The following is a 14848-nucleotide window of genomic DNA, read 5'->3' as shown; positions in this document are numbered from 1 at the left end:
AAGATGTTTTTAGCTCTCCCCTTCCCTCACCACTAGCAGAGTGATTTTCTCAGAAAAACTGGCACATCAAGCCAGATCACATTTCCAATTTATCGCTCCCGTGAATGTGGCTGCAGGATAAGAACAAATACAGTCTGTGTTCAATCTATTCAATTAGAACAGAACACGGAATTTATTTCAACACATACAAATCAGCAAATCCCGTTCTGGGGGAGTCCCATTTAGCATTGATGCAGCTTAATTGAATCACCAGTGGGTTTCTCATGAGAACAGCCTCCAGGAAGCATCCTGGCTGAGCACTCAGCCACCTTGATGGGAGGAACGCAAATAAGAGATGCAGGCTGGTGCTCAGAGTCCCACCCACCACCTCCGTGTTTCCCAACTCAGCCAGGGCTGGGCCAGGCCGAAGGCAGGCGATGAAGGCTAAATCCAGGTCTCCCTCGTGGATGGCAGGTACTCAAGTACTTGAGCCATCGCTTCCATGGCCCATTGCCCCAGGCATGTTCATTGGCAGGAAACTGGTGCCAGGTCCTCTGACACAGGATGCCAGCATCCTTAACCACCACACCCCAATGCCAACCCCTACACTTACCTTTGAATTCCATTTTCCATGAACTTTTTGAGGTCCCCTGGTGGTTGGGGAGCCACATGAACAGGTTCCTTCTCATGAAGACCGAAAAGACCTTGACAGTTGACATTGATCTTGAATTCCCAGACGAGAACCTAGGAAGGGAAGTCCTCTGGGAGGATCACTCAGAGCCAGCACTGGCAACCCTCCCCACCACTGGCAACCCTCCCCACCACCTGCTCAGCCCCACATCCCTCCAGGACGGCAAGGCCAGGGATCTGTGCTTGGAAAGGCAGGAGACAGCGTTTCCTGGGGACTGATGAGTTCAGCTTTAGCCGGTCCTTATTGACAAAGATGCTGACTCTATTTGCTTTGCTTTGCAGGCGCCAGGTGGTGGCGATGCGGTAGGTTAATAGCCTCTTTGAATATGAAGACATGCGAATTGGGAAGCAGCTGAGTGTAATAGAAAAAGAAAATTGAAAGTTGAAGACCGGAGTTGGGGTCCTGGGTAAGATGCTTGCTCCCTGTTTGATCTGGAAGAGGTGTGCGAGCTCTCTAAGCCGGCGCTCACCATTGCACTCCTGGCATCTACGGCAGAGCCCAGCACACGCTAGGTGCCTCCTACGGGCATAAAACTAGAACTTAACAAATACTCAGTAAACGTTTCCCTGTGACTGCACCATCCCATGGACAGCCATGCACTGAATAACGACATTTCGGTCAACATCAGACCACATACACGACGATGGTTCTGGAAGACGGTATCGCCTAGTGACTTCACAGCTGTCTTGGTTTATGTGTGTGTGCGCGCACCTTGGCAACCACACAATGATGGAGTCACCCAGTGATGCATTTCTCAGAACAGGTGCCCATTGTTTGCTCAGCAGCTGGGGACTGCACACGTGGAGAGGGGAGGCAGGGGAAGAAGTTCCGAAGGGGCTACATTTTGAATGACCTTGAACATCACATGGTGACACTTATCCTCATGAACATCAAATTTTATGAAACTCATTCCAAACTGTGGGAGTCTTGGGAGGCCTTGCTTGTTCCATGCTGGAAACCATCCAAGGCAAGCATACTGGGAAAGCCAGTGAGACACTCCTCCTCCCCTCCTCCCCTCCTCCCCTCCTCCCCTCCTCCCCTCCTCCCCTCCTCCCCTCCTCCCCTCCTCCCCTCCTCCCCTCCTCCCCTCCTCCCCTCCTCCCCTCCTCCCCTCCTCCCCTCCTCCCTTCCTTCCTTCCTTCCTTCCTTCCTTCCTTCCTTCCTTCCTTCCTTCCTTCCTTCCTTCCTTCCTTCTTCAGGCTGGACATCTGCAGACAGACCTCAGTTGCAGTTTTCCCTTTTGTCTGCCAAATTCCTGATTGGTTTCCCTTCCAGAGAAGCAATTTGCCTAACCCTAAGTAGGCGGTGAACACCAGGAGAAGTTTAAGCACATCCCTATTGGCAGAAAAACAAACCTCTCCAATCTTAAAATCCCTTGCTCCTTCTCCCCTGTGTTCCTCGTCACCAAGGCAGTTGGAGTCCCTGTGTTCAGCCTCTTCCCCCTCCCATACTGTCTGATTCATCTGTTGATATGGCCACGCTGAGCCAGCTGCTACAGTGAGCCACGGTATCACACTCAGGATTTATTAGCAGCGAAAGCATCTGTCAGGAGAGAAGAGAAGGAAGAGAATGTTCCACAGGGGGAGAGAGAGAGGCTGAGCTTGATCAGGGACAGCGACAGAGGCTATTGCTGCCCTGTTGTTGATGAATACTTGAAAAGACTTCGAAATTTGTGTAATAAATGCTTTTAAACATATTCGCTTTGATTTTTGTAATATCCCTATAAGGTATGTATTGCTATTCTTGCTTTATAGATTAGGAAAATAAGATTTAGAGGCACCAGTCATTTATTCAAGTCTGCGTAAGCGAGGAAGGCGCATTTTAACCTTGGACTTACAAAGTCTGTGCTTGAACCCGAATGTTCTCCTATTCACAACTCCTCCCTCAATAGGAAAAATATGAAGGGCCTATAAGGGGGTCTTTCAGCAGTTCACGGAAATGCAAAACCTATGCATAGGTTTCAAACACTTTTGTACCAAAATAACCATATCTTTTCCTCCCATTTGCCTTGAGCTTTTTGAAATACCTTTGTGTTCCTCAGCTATCTCTCAGGGGGTGGGAATAAGAATCACGTATCATGGCAAGCAGGGAAAGGTGTGAAGATTGGCAAACGGTCGAGGCGGGAAGCGGAGAGTGCACTGGCTGAGACCAGGCGGACAGCTTTCCCTTTAAGTCAGAACAGGTACTGAGAACTCAGTCTGGCTGGGCAACTCTGATGCTACACAATCAGTCAGCAACTGAGTCCTGGAATTCAAGTGCAACTTAATTCCAGCAGAATTAACCCAGCTAAGGAGTTGGAGGAATTATTTATAAGGCCAAAGAACTCTGGATTCCTGGTGTTTATTTCAAAGGGAAAATAAAACAGACACTGGACCCACACAGCCAGCTGCCTTGGAGCCAAAAAACAGAGAAGTGCCATCCAGTCACCACATCTTCTACCCCGTGGGGCAATGGCCTTGGCAGGACGTTTGGGTCTCGTTTTGAGTCCTTGAAATAAGTGGGGGAGGTGATATTGTGTTTACAAATATCACTCTGACCTCTAGAGAGCAGAGATGGAAGGGAAAGTTAATTCGTACGCTAGCCACAGGATACAGATGGAGAATATAGGCGATCAGGATGGAGATAGAGGAATGATTACTGAATGGAGATTGGGCACTGTATTCGTCAGGGTTTTACAGAGGGAAAGCGCTGTGTGCGTGAGTGTGTGTGTGTGTCTGTGTGTGCGTGAGCTTGAGTGCACACGTGTTCAGGAGAGACAGAGACTTATTTTAAGGAATTGGTTCACACCACGGTGGACACTGGCAAGTCCAAACATGTCAGGGTTGACCAGCAAGTTGAAGACCCAGAGGGAAGGTAGAGTTTGAATCTAAAAGCTCTGGGCTGGCTGAATGCCTTCCACCTTAAGAAAGTCAGTCTTTATTAAGTCGTCCACTTATTATATATGGTCCACACATATTTTGGAGGGCAATCTGCATTACTCAAAGTCTATTGATTTAAATGTTAATTTTTTTCCAAATAAATACCTTCACAGAAACATCTAGATTAATGTTTGACTGACTATCTGGGTACTGTAGCCTAGTCAAGCTGCTACATAAATTTCCCACCATGGGGAGCAATTTTTCAGACTACTTACTATCCAAACAACCATTAGAGGTTCAAGAGCATCATATAGATCAGGGGTGAACAAACTGTAGCCCTTGAGTCAAATTTGCTTGCCACCTGTTTTGGTAATAAAGTTTTATTGGAACACAGCAACATCCATGCATTTATGTATGTATTGTTGATGGCTGCCTTCATGCTGCAGGGACAGAGTTGAGTAGTTGTGAACATATGGCCCATAAAGGCTAAAGTATGTACTATGGGGCTCTTGATAGAAAAAAGTGAGTTGATTCCTGATATAGACAATTAAATGTCGGTGTCAGGAGCTCAACTTTCCAGTCTGAACTGGAGACCTGAATGGAGTGTGGATTAGAATGACTGGATACCCAGACAAGGCTCCGTGGTGCGTGAACATGTGGAGTTCAGCAGAGGTGGATGGGCACTTAAAGGAATCTGCAAAGAGGCAGCCAATGAGCCTGCAGGAAAACCGGAAGCATGTGTTGTCACAGCCACTCAGAAGGAGGCAAGATGTAACAAATTACCCAGAAACTCAAAGTAACACAGGGACGGGGGTGTGTCCTCTGGGGAACACAGTGGGGGAAGGCAGTGGTGATTTTTGACAATGTCAAGAAAGTTCTAGAAAAATAAACGAGATTGCAATAAAATGAAAACAAGACGCAAAGTAGCTGATCTGTCAAGAATAGACAAAATCCAAGAACCTTTGTTGTGGAGTAAAGACAAAGATTTTAGAGGAAGGAGGTCATGGATTTTCATAAGTAGTTGGTCAAAGTATATATAGCACATACAGAAGTCAGCATCAATCAGAGGTGTACAAATAAAACACTTTACATAAACTGAGCCCATTCCTGTAACTCATTGCTCAAGAGCACAGAAAAGTTTTATCAGCGTCTCATACACCTTCCCTGTACCCTTGTGTTGTTTGTGCTAGAGATAAACTTTCAATTTCAGTTGGTTTGATAATTTCTTAATTTCACCTTTATTTTAGAAGGATATTTTCATATATAAAACTACTTTCTTTAAGCACACGGAAGAAATCTTATATTGTCATCTGTACTCCATAATTTCAACTGGAGATTGAACCATCAGGTTTTTTTGTTTTTTGTTTTTTGTGGTTTTTTTTTTGTTTGTTTTTGTTTTGCCAGGCAGAGTTACAGTGAGAGAGAGAGACAGAGTTATAGACAGTGAGAGAGAGACAGAGAGAAAGGTCTTCCTTCCATTGGTTCACTCCCCTAATGGCTGCTACGGGCGCCAGCACTGCGCCGATCCAAAGCCAAGAGCCAGGTACTTCTTCCCAGTCTCCCATGCAGGTGCAGGGATCCAAGTACTTAGGCCATCCTCCTCTGCTCTTACGGGCCACAGCAGAGAGCTGGACTGGAAAAGGAGCAACCGGGACTAGAACCTGGGGTGCCGGCGTCGCAGGTGGAGGATTAGCCTAGTGAGCCGCGGCGCCGGCCGAACCATCAGTTTTAATGTAACTTCTCTGAATACACTCTACCCACCTCCACTCAAACACCCTATATCCTAGCTGTTTTTATAATTTTATCTTTGCATTTGATATTTAGCAGTTTTCCCCAATGTGCTTACCTGAGGAGTTGTTTATTTTTAATCTGCTTGTAGTTGATGTCACTTCTTGAATCTCTAGCTTTTATCTATTTTGGAAAAATACATTTTCAATTAATTAGTTTTTAAAGATTTATTTATTTATTTGAGAGTCAGAGTAACAAAAAGAGAGAGAGAAAGAGGGAGAGAGACAGACAAAGACAGAGAGAAAGAGAGAGAATCTTCAATCCACCGGTTCACTCCCCAAATGGCCACCACAGCCTGAGCTGGGCCGATCAAAAACCATGACATATAAGACAAAATAAAATAATTTAACATATGTTTAGCTTGCCATCTCAAGAAGAGAAAAACAAAACTTTCGGATATTTTTAAGGGAGTGATAACAAAAATGACTCACCAAATCTCAGCTAGCCAAGGAGGTGAGAGGAAACAGAAGACAGAGGAAGAGTGGGAAGGTAGCAGGGCCTATGGGTTGGGGGATTGTACTGATGGGACAATTGTGGTGTTGAAGGTCCTGAAATGATTGAGAATCAAGGGTCTGGAAATGACTGAGAAGGGGCTGGCATTGCGGAGTAATGGGTAAAACCACCACCTGCAGCGCCGGCACCCATTTGGACGCTGGTATGAGTCCCAGTTGCTCCACTTCAGATCCAGCTGTCTGCTGTGGCCTGGGAAAGCAGCGGAAGATGGCCCAAGTCCTTGGGGCCCTACATCCACGTGGGAGACCTGGAAGAAGCTCCTGGCTCCTGGATTCAGCCTGGCCCAGCCCCAGCTATTGCGGCCATCTGGGGGAGTGAACAAGCAGATAGAAAATCTCTTTCTCTCTCTCGTTCTTGCTCCTTAACTCTTACTTTTAAATAAATACATTAAACTTTAAGAAAATGACTAGGCAGGAGCACTAAGTGATAGTGCAGGCCCAAGCTGCTCGAATTCTAATTTAGAAGTGGACAGGGGCAGAGCCAGCAGCAGTGCAAAGCTCAGGGTACATACGGTGGCGTGTGTGACGGAGATGCGTACATGAACTTTTAATCAACCAGGAATGATGAGAAGACTTCGGTTGAGAAGAAAGATTGTGTTCAGTGAATAAAGAAATCCAGGGAACATCTATCTCCTCTTTCACTCCCCCCCACCAACACACACACACACACACACACACAGAGCAAACTCATCAGAAGACTTACAATGGCCAGAAGGTCAAGTCTCTTATCCTTTAAAATAGTTGTGTGGCAGCATGAGATACTTCTCAGGAATGCATCCGGGTTTCCACATTGTCTCTCTTTGAGAGGGGACGCTATGCTATCGGTAGAGCCAATACTGAAATGGTTTCAGACTCTTGTTTGCACCAGCTCAAGTTCTTTCTACTTATAGGAAAATTCTAAGAAAGCATAAGCAGATAAAAGTAACTGTGGGAAATTTTGACATCCTTCCACATACTCATTTACCTTATTGAGACATAACCCTGAGGTTTGGGTGGAATTGACTGGCTTAGACTTAAGCAGGCAAAGTACGCTATTGTCATCAGAGCGAAGCCGTGTTCCAGGACATTTTCTATGGCTGGAAAAGGAAAAGCTTTCTTGGGTTCTGATAGGGCTCATGCAGTGCTCACTGCTTCAACTATTTAACTCCCAGAGTACTAGAGGAGGGCAAATGTAAAGAGGGCAGCCATTGAACAAGGATCCTAACCAAGAACCACATCTGAAATCTAACAGTTGTAGACATCTTTTTGTGATGTGAGGCTACTGTCTACACATATGCATTCCAGGTTGTCTAGGTTTGCAGTTAGTTGCACATGGAAGCATCCTTACTGTTAGAAAACCATTTGACCTGCTCCCTTCTGTGACCAAGTCAAATGTAGCTAGGATGGGAGTATCTTCTTTATTTTGATTTATTTCAAAGGCAGAGAGACAGAGAGCATGGGACGCAGATACAGACAATTAGAGAAAGACCTTCCATCCCCTGATTCTCTCCCTAAATGTTCACAATATCTAAGGCTGGGCAAGGTCAAGGCCAGGAGCCAGGAACTCAATCCAGGGGGCCCACGTGGGTGATGGGGACCCAAGTGCTGGAGCCACCACCTGCTGCCTCCCAGAGTGAGCATTAGCATGAAGCCGGAATTGGGACTGGGGCCAGGACTCGAACCCAGACACTCCAATGTGGGGCACAGGCACCTCCAGCAGCATCTTACCCACCAAATCTCACCCCTCGAGCATCTGCAAGATGGAAACTGATTTTTAAACTAGGGCTGAAGCCTGAACAAGGCACAAAGGGATAAGACAATGTTCTGCTTCTTGCAAGCCTTTGGCAACATTTCCCCCAAGGCGAGTTCTCCAGCAAAATGCCCGAATGCTGTGTGACCTGAGGATTTTACTGGAATTTAGATGCACCTACTACGGCGGACATCACTTTGGCAGTGCCAAAGAGACTCTGGGCTGCTTCCAGGCAAGGAGCAGATACTACGCAAACACAATTGCCATCCTCAAACGGGCTCCCCTTGGTACACACAGGGCTTCACCCAACAGTCTCGTCTCTTCAGGCCCCTGCTCCTTGAGATCAGAGCTGATTTAAGCTGCTGAATGGTGGAATGCTGGGTGCGCTGATGCCCCGAGGGAACTCAGCGGAGAGACCGCTGCCATCTGATTAGGTCAGAAAAGCAGCCAGATCAAACGCGCCTATTGACAATCCAGTCCGAAAGCTAAAGCTTCCCTTGCCTATTAAGCCGCTCCCGTCTTCCTCATTGCCGTGCACAAGTCGACTCAGAGAGAGTTCGTGGAAGGACAGCACCTCCCCCCAAACTGGCAGCCAAGCTCGCTCTTGCATAAAGCACCAAGCCTTCCCCCCACGGGAGGAGAAGTTGTTGTTTAAGCAGCTGCAGGATCCAGGGAACGAAGCAGCCTACCCAGGTTCTCCTACGAACGACATCCAAAGCGTAACCCTCTTTAACCGCGTTTTACTTAATAAAGCACGGGCCTTCGCTCCCGATTGCCTCAGCTCTGCGTGGCTGCAGGTGGCTTTCAATTCGACACCCAGAGCAGGTGTTGGCAGCGGGGACTATGCCGGTAGCTCCCTGGGCAAGATCGGCCTGGAAGTCCTATTTTAGAGAGCTGTCCACTTTCCGGGCTCAGAGGCTGGAGCTGTGGAGTTAAGCAGCCTAACCAACGTGACAGCACTAACTAACAAAGTTGCAGTTGAAATTTAACCTGATTCCACTTGGCAGCTGCGGGCATTCTGCAGGAAGTTCATGAAAAATGGAATCAAAAATCATCTTTTAAGATTTTTATTATTTATATTCAGAGAGAGGGAGAGACAGAGAGAAAGGTCTTCCATCCACTGGTTTACTTCCTGAATGGCCGCAATGGCCAATCCAAAACCAGGAGCTTGTTCTGAGTCTCCCATGCAGGTGTAGGGGCCCAAGGACTTGGGCCATCTTCTACTGCTATCCCAGGCCATATCAGAGAGCTGGATCAGAAGAGGAGCAGCCAGGACATGAACCAGTGCCCATATGGGATATTGGGACTGCAGGTGGAGGCTTGGCTCACTATGCCACAGCACCGGCCCCAAAATCAATTTTTATTTTGGCAAAATTTTTAAAAATGAAGACATGAAAAAGGGTTTTCAAAAATGGTCCTCAAAAACACATGTTGCAACAAAAACAGCTTGGATTTCTAAATGTTCACATTGTTTAGAATTTCATTTATTTATTGAGAGAGAGAGAGAGAAACTTCTAACTGTAGGCTTGCCTGTCATAAAATGAGGAGCGGTTCACCATTGCATGTCTAAAGCCATTTCTGTGCATATAATATAGGAAGAAGGTTGGTGATGCAAGTGCCAGCCATCTGCCTCTTTAAAAAAAAAAAACAAAAGATTTATTTATTTATTTGAAAGGCAGAGTTACAGAGAAGCAGAGGCTGCGAGACAGAGAGAGGTCTTCCATCCGCTGGTTCACTCCCCAGATGGCCGCAGTGGCCGGAGCTGTGCTGATCTGAAGCCAGGAGCCAGGAGCTTCTTCCTGGTCTCCCACATGGATGCAGGGGCCCAAAGACTTGGGCCATCTTCTACTGCTTTCCCAGGCCACAACAGAGAGCTGGATCAGAAGTGGAGCAGCCAGGACTCGAACCGGCGCCCATATGGGATGCTGGCACTTCAGACTGCAGCTTTACCCACTATGCCATAGCACTGGCTCCTGTCTGCCTCTTGAGAAACTAATTCTCCTTCTAGTAGTAGCCCTTGTTTTCACCTAAGGATATTTCCCCTCTCCCACTCTCAGGTCCATCTTCGGAATCAGCACATAAACTAGAGCTGAATCGCACGCCTCTGGTTCAAAAAAGCAGGCAGACCATCTGACCTAGAAAGAATAAGAAACAAGGAGGCAGGCCTATGGCACAGCAGGTAAGATGTTGCTTGAGGCACCCACATCACCAGGGCAGTGGTGGCTGGATCAGCAGAGGTGAGGTTCAACACCCCCATTGGTTACCTCTGTCCACCAAGTTATAGAAACCAGGGCACTGTTAAAGATTCCTGGAAATAATATTCATTGACTCTGTTGTGTAATGGGGAGATTTGTAGGGTATAAATGGGTCTAGAGAGCTATGCAGGACCAGGGCAATTCAGATTAGCCACTCATTGTGATTCTTACGCCTTTCGAGGGCACTTGTTCAGGGTGCTGCTCTTCCCTCCGTGTCTGCTCCAGTCTCTCTCCACCCCTTCTGGCTGCCCAAGGTCCTCCATGCTTGCCAGGCTGCGTGGTGCTGGGATGACCCCTCCATGACTCCCACCCAAGGAATGGGGGTCCTCAAGGATCTCAACAGCAGCTCTTGAGCTGCCGTAGCTGAGTGGTAACGCTGTCTTCCAGTTCTCCAAATGACCTCAACGATCAGGGCTGGGCCAGGCCAAAGCCAGGAGCCAGGAGCCAGGAGCTTCTTCCAGGTCTCCCACATGGGTGTAGGGGCCCAGGGCCTTGGGTCATTTTCCTCTGCGCTCCCCAGGTGCATTAGCAGGGAGTTGGATGGGAAGTGGAGCAGCCAGGACAGGAACTGGTGCCTGTGTGGGATGCCAATGTCACAGGCCCTGGTTGAACACAATGCCTCCCTTCTTTTATTTTAAATTATAAAAGAATGTATATCTCTACCAGTTAGTGAAATAATGAAAATATGTTGGGGGGCACTTGAAACTCTCTCCCTTTGTTTCCAGTCCTAAAACACTGGTTCCCAACTCTGGGGAATCATTAAAACTGCCACTGCAGAGATTCAGCCACAAGGTCGCAGGTGAGGTCGGACTCAGGCTATAGGCTTCTATGTTCTCCAAATTTCCCCCAGGAGGAACAAATTAAGAAACAAAAAGCTGACTTTAGTAACTTTGGAAAGGTTCTTTGCACTGGAAAGTTTAAATCTAAAGAAAACAACTTTGCATAAACACTAAACTCTGTTTTGTAAATTTGCTTTCCACAGGGATATGGGTTAGCAATTCTCAAAGTATTTTACATGCACACTCGGGTTGAGCAAATAAGCATATGAATAGTGGATAATGAAAGCCAGGTTCCTCCAGATCAAGAAACAAACTTCAAATAAACAAGCAGAGGGGAAAATAAATCCTGGGTGTTAGACTAGAGTTGGGGACATCAGGATGAACTCTTGTTTAATTTTCTACCTATGTAGAGATGGGGTGGACTCCAGGAAGCCACAGGATAATGGGATTAGGAGATAAGTTTAGGGACCAGCAATGCAGGAGAGTGAATTAAGCCTTTGCTTGAGATGCCGGCAACCTATGTCAGAGCTTTAGTTCAAGCCTCCACTGTTCTGTTTTTAGTGGAGCGCCATGCTAGTGGGCAGTGAAGGCAGTGAAGGATGGTCAGGGGCTTGGGCTCCTGCCACCCATGTGGGAGACCCAGATGGTGCTCCTGGCTCCTGGTTTCAGCCTGGCCCAGCCCCTGGCTGCTGTAGCCATCTGGGAAGTGAACCAGTGGCTGGAAAATTCTCCTCCCCATTCCTCCTCCATCCCTCCTCCTCCCCATTTTTCTGATGCTCTGCCTTTCAAATGAATCTTTAACAAATTTTTTTAAAAGAAAATGTAAGTTTATTTCATACCAACAATTTTTGTAGTCTACGCATACTATTTTCATAAAACACATCTCCTTGAAAATTTTGAGAACAGTACATTTATCATTTAATCCTATTTTCCAAGAACTTCCTGAAGTGCCCATGTGTGTGCACATTTGTGTGTGGAGAGAGAGGATTGATATATAATTATGGATATGTATGTGTGTATGTATATATATAATTATGGATGTGTGTGTGTGTATATATATGAGATGACTTCAAAAATTTCATGGAAAATGGAATTCGAAAAATGATTTTATTTTGGTGCAAAAGACTTTTAGGAACCCACGCATAATTTATTCACAACACACATTTCCCAAGAACTTTCTGAAGTGAGTGTGGATAACAGCCCCCGATATGATGAGGTGAAGAGGCACCAGGCCTGTCTTGTCCACCATGCCCATAGCCTCAGTCTAATCGCCAAAAAAAAAAAAATGGCTGGAGTTGAACCTATGAGAAACCCAAACTGAGGATTGGCTAATCAAGCACCTGACCACGACTCTTCAAAACTGCAAAGATCAAAAAAAGAAGGTGCAAAGTGTAACAGAACAGACTACAGGGCCGTGGTGACCAAGAGCACCAGGGTGCTGTGCACTGCCTCCCAGAACAGAAACAGGACACAAGTGGAGAAACTGATGACACACAAACAAGGGGCCGGCAGTGTGGTACATTGAGTTAAGCCGCTGCCTGCGATGCCCTATCCCTGTGAGCTCTGTGGCTGCACCAATTCTGACCCAGTTCCCTGCTAACGAACCTGGAGAAGCCAAGTACTTTGGCCAGCACCACCCATGTGGGAGGCCCGGATGCAGTTCCAGGCTCCTGGCTTCAGCCTGGCTCAATCCTGGTCATTGCAGCCATTTGGGGAGTGAACCACAGATGGAAAACACTCTCTCTCTCTCTCTCTCTCTCTCTCTCTCTCTCTCTCTCTTTCTCCTACTGTGATTCTGCCTTTCAAATAATTTTTTTTAAATGTAAAAGGTTTAAATTAATCAATAAAATGACATAGACTGGGAAAATAGATTTTTTTTAAAAAAGGAAGAAATACAAAGCCTGGAATTAGTAAAAAGGATTGCACCATGGTGGTGGCTTCATGTTGGCAAGTACAACATAGGAATTCATGATACTGGCACCGGTTCTAGACCCAGATGCTCCGCTTCTGATCTAGTTTCCTGCTATGGCCTGGGAAAAGCAGCAGAGGATGGTCCAAGTGTTTGGGCCCTGGCAACCCATGTGGGAGACCCAGAAGAAGATCCCCGCTCCTGTCTTTGGCCTGACTGAGCTCTGGCCATTGCAGTCATCTGGGAATGAACAAGCAGATGATGGATCTCTCTGTCTCTGTCTCTCCCTCTTTCTCTCTAACTCTGACTTTTCTTTTTTTAAATATTTATTTATTTGAAATGCAGAGTTACAGAGAGAGAGAGAGGCAGAGGCAGAGAGAGAGAAATCTTCCATCTACTGGTTCACGCCCCAAATGGGCACAATGGCTGGAGTTGAACCTATGTGAAAGCCAAGAGCCAGGAGCTTTATCCAGGTCTCCCACATGGGTGCAAGGGTCTAGGGACTTGGTCCACCTTCCACTGCTCTCCCAGGTGAATTAGCAGGGAGTTGGATTGGAAGTGGAGCAGCCAGGACTTGAACAAGCACCCATATGGGATGCCAGCACTGCAGGCAGCAGCTTTACCCACTATGCCACAGAAAAACCCTGTAAATCTGTCTTTCATATTAATATATAAATCTTTAAACACACACACACACAATGTTAATAAGAGAAATTTCTGAAGGACACCTGGGGTAGTCTAACTACTGTTACAAAAGTTTTTCCTAAAATATAAAATCATTTCAAAATAAAAACTTTTAAAAATTTCTTGTTGCAGAATAGTTTTAAATTTGCAAAACAAAATTTGTGAAATACCACAAAGGGTGCCCAGAAATTTTATTTAAAATACACAATTTCCCACTATCATCCATCATGGTAATATGGAGGAAAAGTCACCCCTAATAGATTCTGATAATCACTCATGGTTGAGACTCACCTTCCCAAAAAGATTTGGGAAAGTGAATTTTCACACAGGTCCCTGTAACCACATATAAAAGTACTTTAAAAAATCGTGGAAAATGGAATTAAAATTTAATTTTACTTTGGTGCTCCCAAGTTGAAATCCATGCATAGGTGGGGGTCTTTAAGGAATTGATGGCAAGTGCATATCACGAAAATCCAATCATTCCAAAGTGTTTTGCACAATGATCAAGGTGTCTTTTTGCTCCATTTGGCTATCATTTTTGAAGTACTCGTGTATGCATGCAAACACATTGACACAGAGTTGCTCTTTGAAGCATCTGTGTTTGTGTTGAGTGGATCCCATGATACAAGTGACAACTTGACCCTGGCATTTCGCAGCATAATCCCCCGATGTGTGTGTGCGCCACCATCTCCCCGACCACTGTGTCTCTTTTCCTGGCACACTTTCAGCTCGCCACATCCTGTGTTCAGTATGTCTCACTGTCCCACCAAACATGACTAGGGTGTCTGTTAATGCTCCAAGCTAGTGTTCCCATACAACTTCCGTCCTGTGGTCTGCATTCTCTGCTACTTATCTGACCTCACTACACCCCTCTCTGTCCCTTGCCTTACCCCACTGTGGTCGCTTGTGTCACCTGCCAGTATGTGGGAGGCCCTGAGCTCGGTTCCACTTGGCTGTCTTTGTACTTGTGTTTCTACAAGTACTTGAATGACAGGTGCCATCTCACCTCTCAGCTCTCACCTCCACCGATAAGGAGTTGTTTTACCACTTATCCTAGGACACCTGCTAGTCTCACCTTCTCTTCCTAGAGCATTTTATAATATGTAAATGCTTCTATTTTACATGCTTTCTTCATTATGTGGAAACTCCATGACGGCAGGAACCTCAATAACTGGTTGATCTCTGTATGCCTGGTATCTGGCTCCTAGTATGCACTCAATATTTTATTGAATGGATAAGTGAGTGTATCAAGAGCTGTGTAATATCTGAGATGTGTCCCTTTTCACAAGCTAGCACATGAACCTGCTACAGTTTCATTGATGCTGGCAGAAGACACAAGACTCCTTGGCCAGAAACGAAGGAGAGTATGTTACTCACAGCAACAGGCAGGATCAGAGTATGCGCATGTGCAATGGCTCCCGGTTTCCACCGGATGCTGCAGGAGAGGGCAAATGACATCTTCACAGGTAGAACAATGCATTATAGGACAGGAACCTTGGGCTCAGGGAATCTGAATCCTTTATAGCAGGCAGTAAGCAAGCCGCTCACCACTTCAGAAGGAGACTCTCCCTCAGAGTGTCTCCAATTGTCTTTGGACACCAACGAATTATCCATTTCTGAGATTCTCTGACACCAGGAGACACTATAAGTAATTATCACCTCCC

General features: G+C 46.2%; 1 long non-coding RNA gene across 1 annotated transcript; it reads right to left on the bottom strand.

The window, feature by feature from the left end:
- Window positions 1–207: 207 nt before the first annotated feature.
- LOC133750973 (uncharacterized) lies at window positions 208–14609 on the bottom strand. The gene is made up of 4 exons (XR_009864748.1): window positions 14562–14609; window positions 5375–5439; window positions 593–723; window positions 208–308 (listed from the first exon to the last, which is right to left on the bottom strand). It is a non-coding gene; the product is annotated as an uncharacterized LOC133750973 (long non-coding RNA).
- Between the last annotated feature and the right edge of the window lie 239 nt (window positions 14610–14848).

This window comes from Lepus europaeus, chromosome 21, assembly GCF_033115175.1.
Source record: "Lepus europaeus isolate LE1 chromosome 21, mLepTim1.pri, whole genome shotgun sequence".
Lineage (NCBI taxonomy): Eukaryota > Metazoa > Chordata > Mammalia > Lagomorpha > Leporidae > Lepus > Lepus europaeus.
Note: the sequence above shows the minus strand (reverse complement) of the source record. Positions and strands in the feature narration are given on the sequence as shown.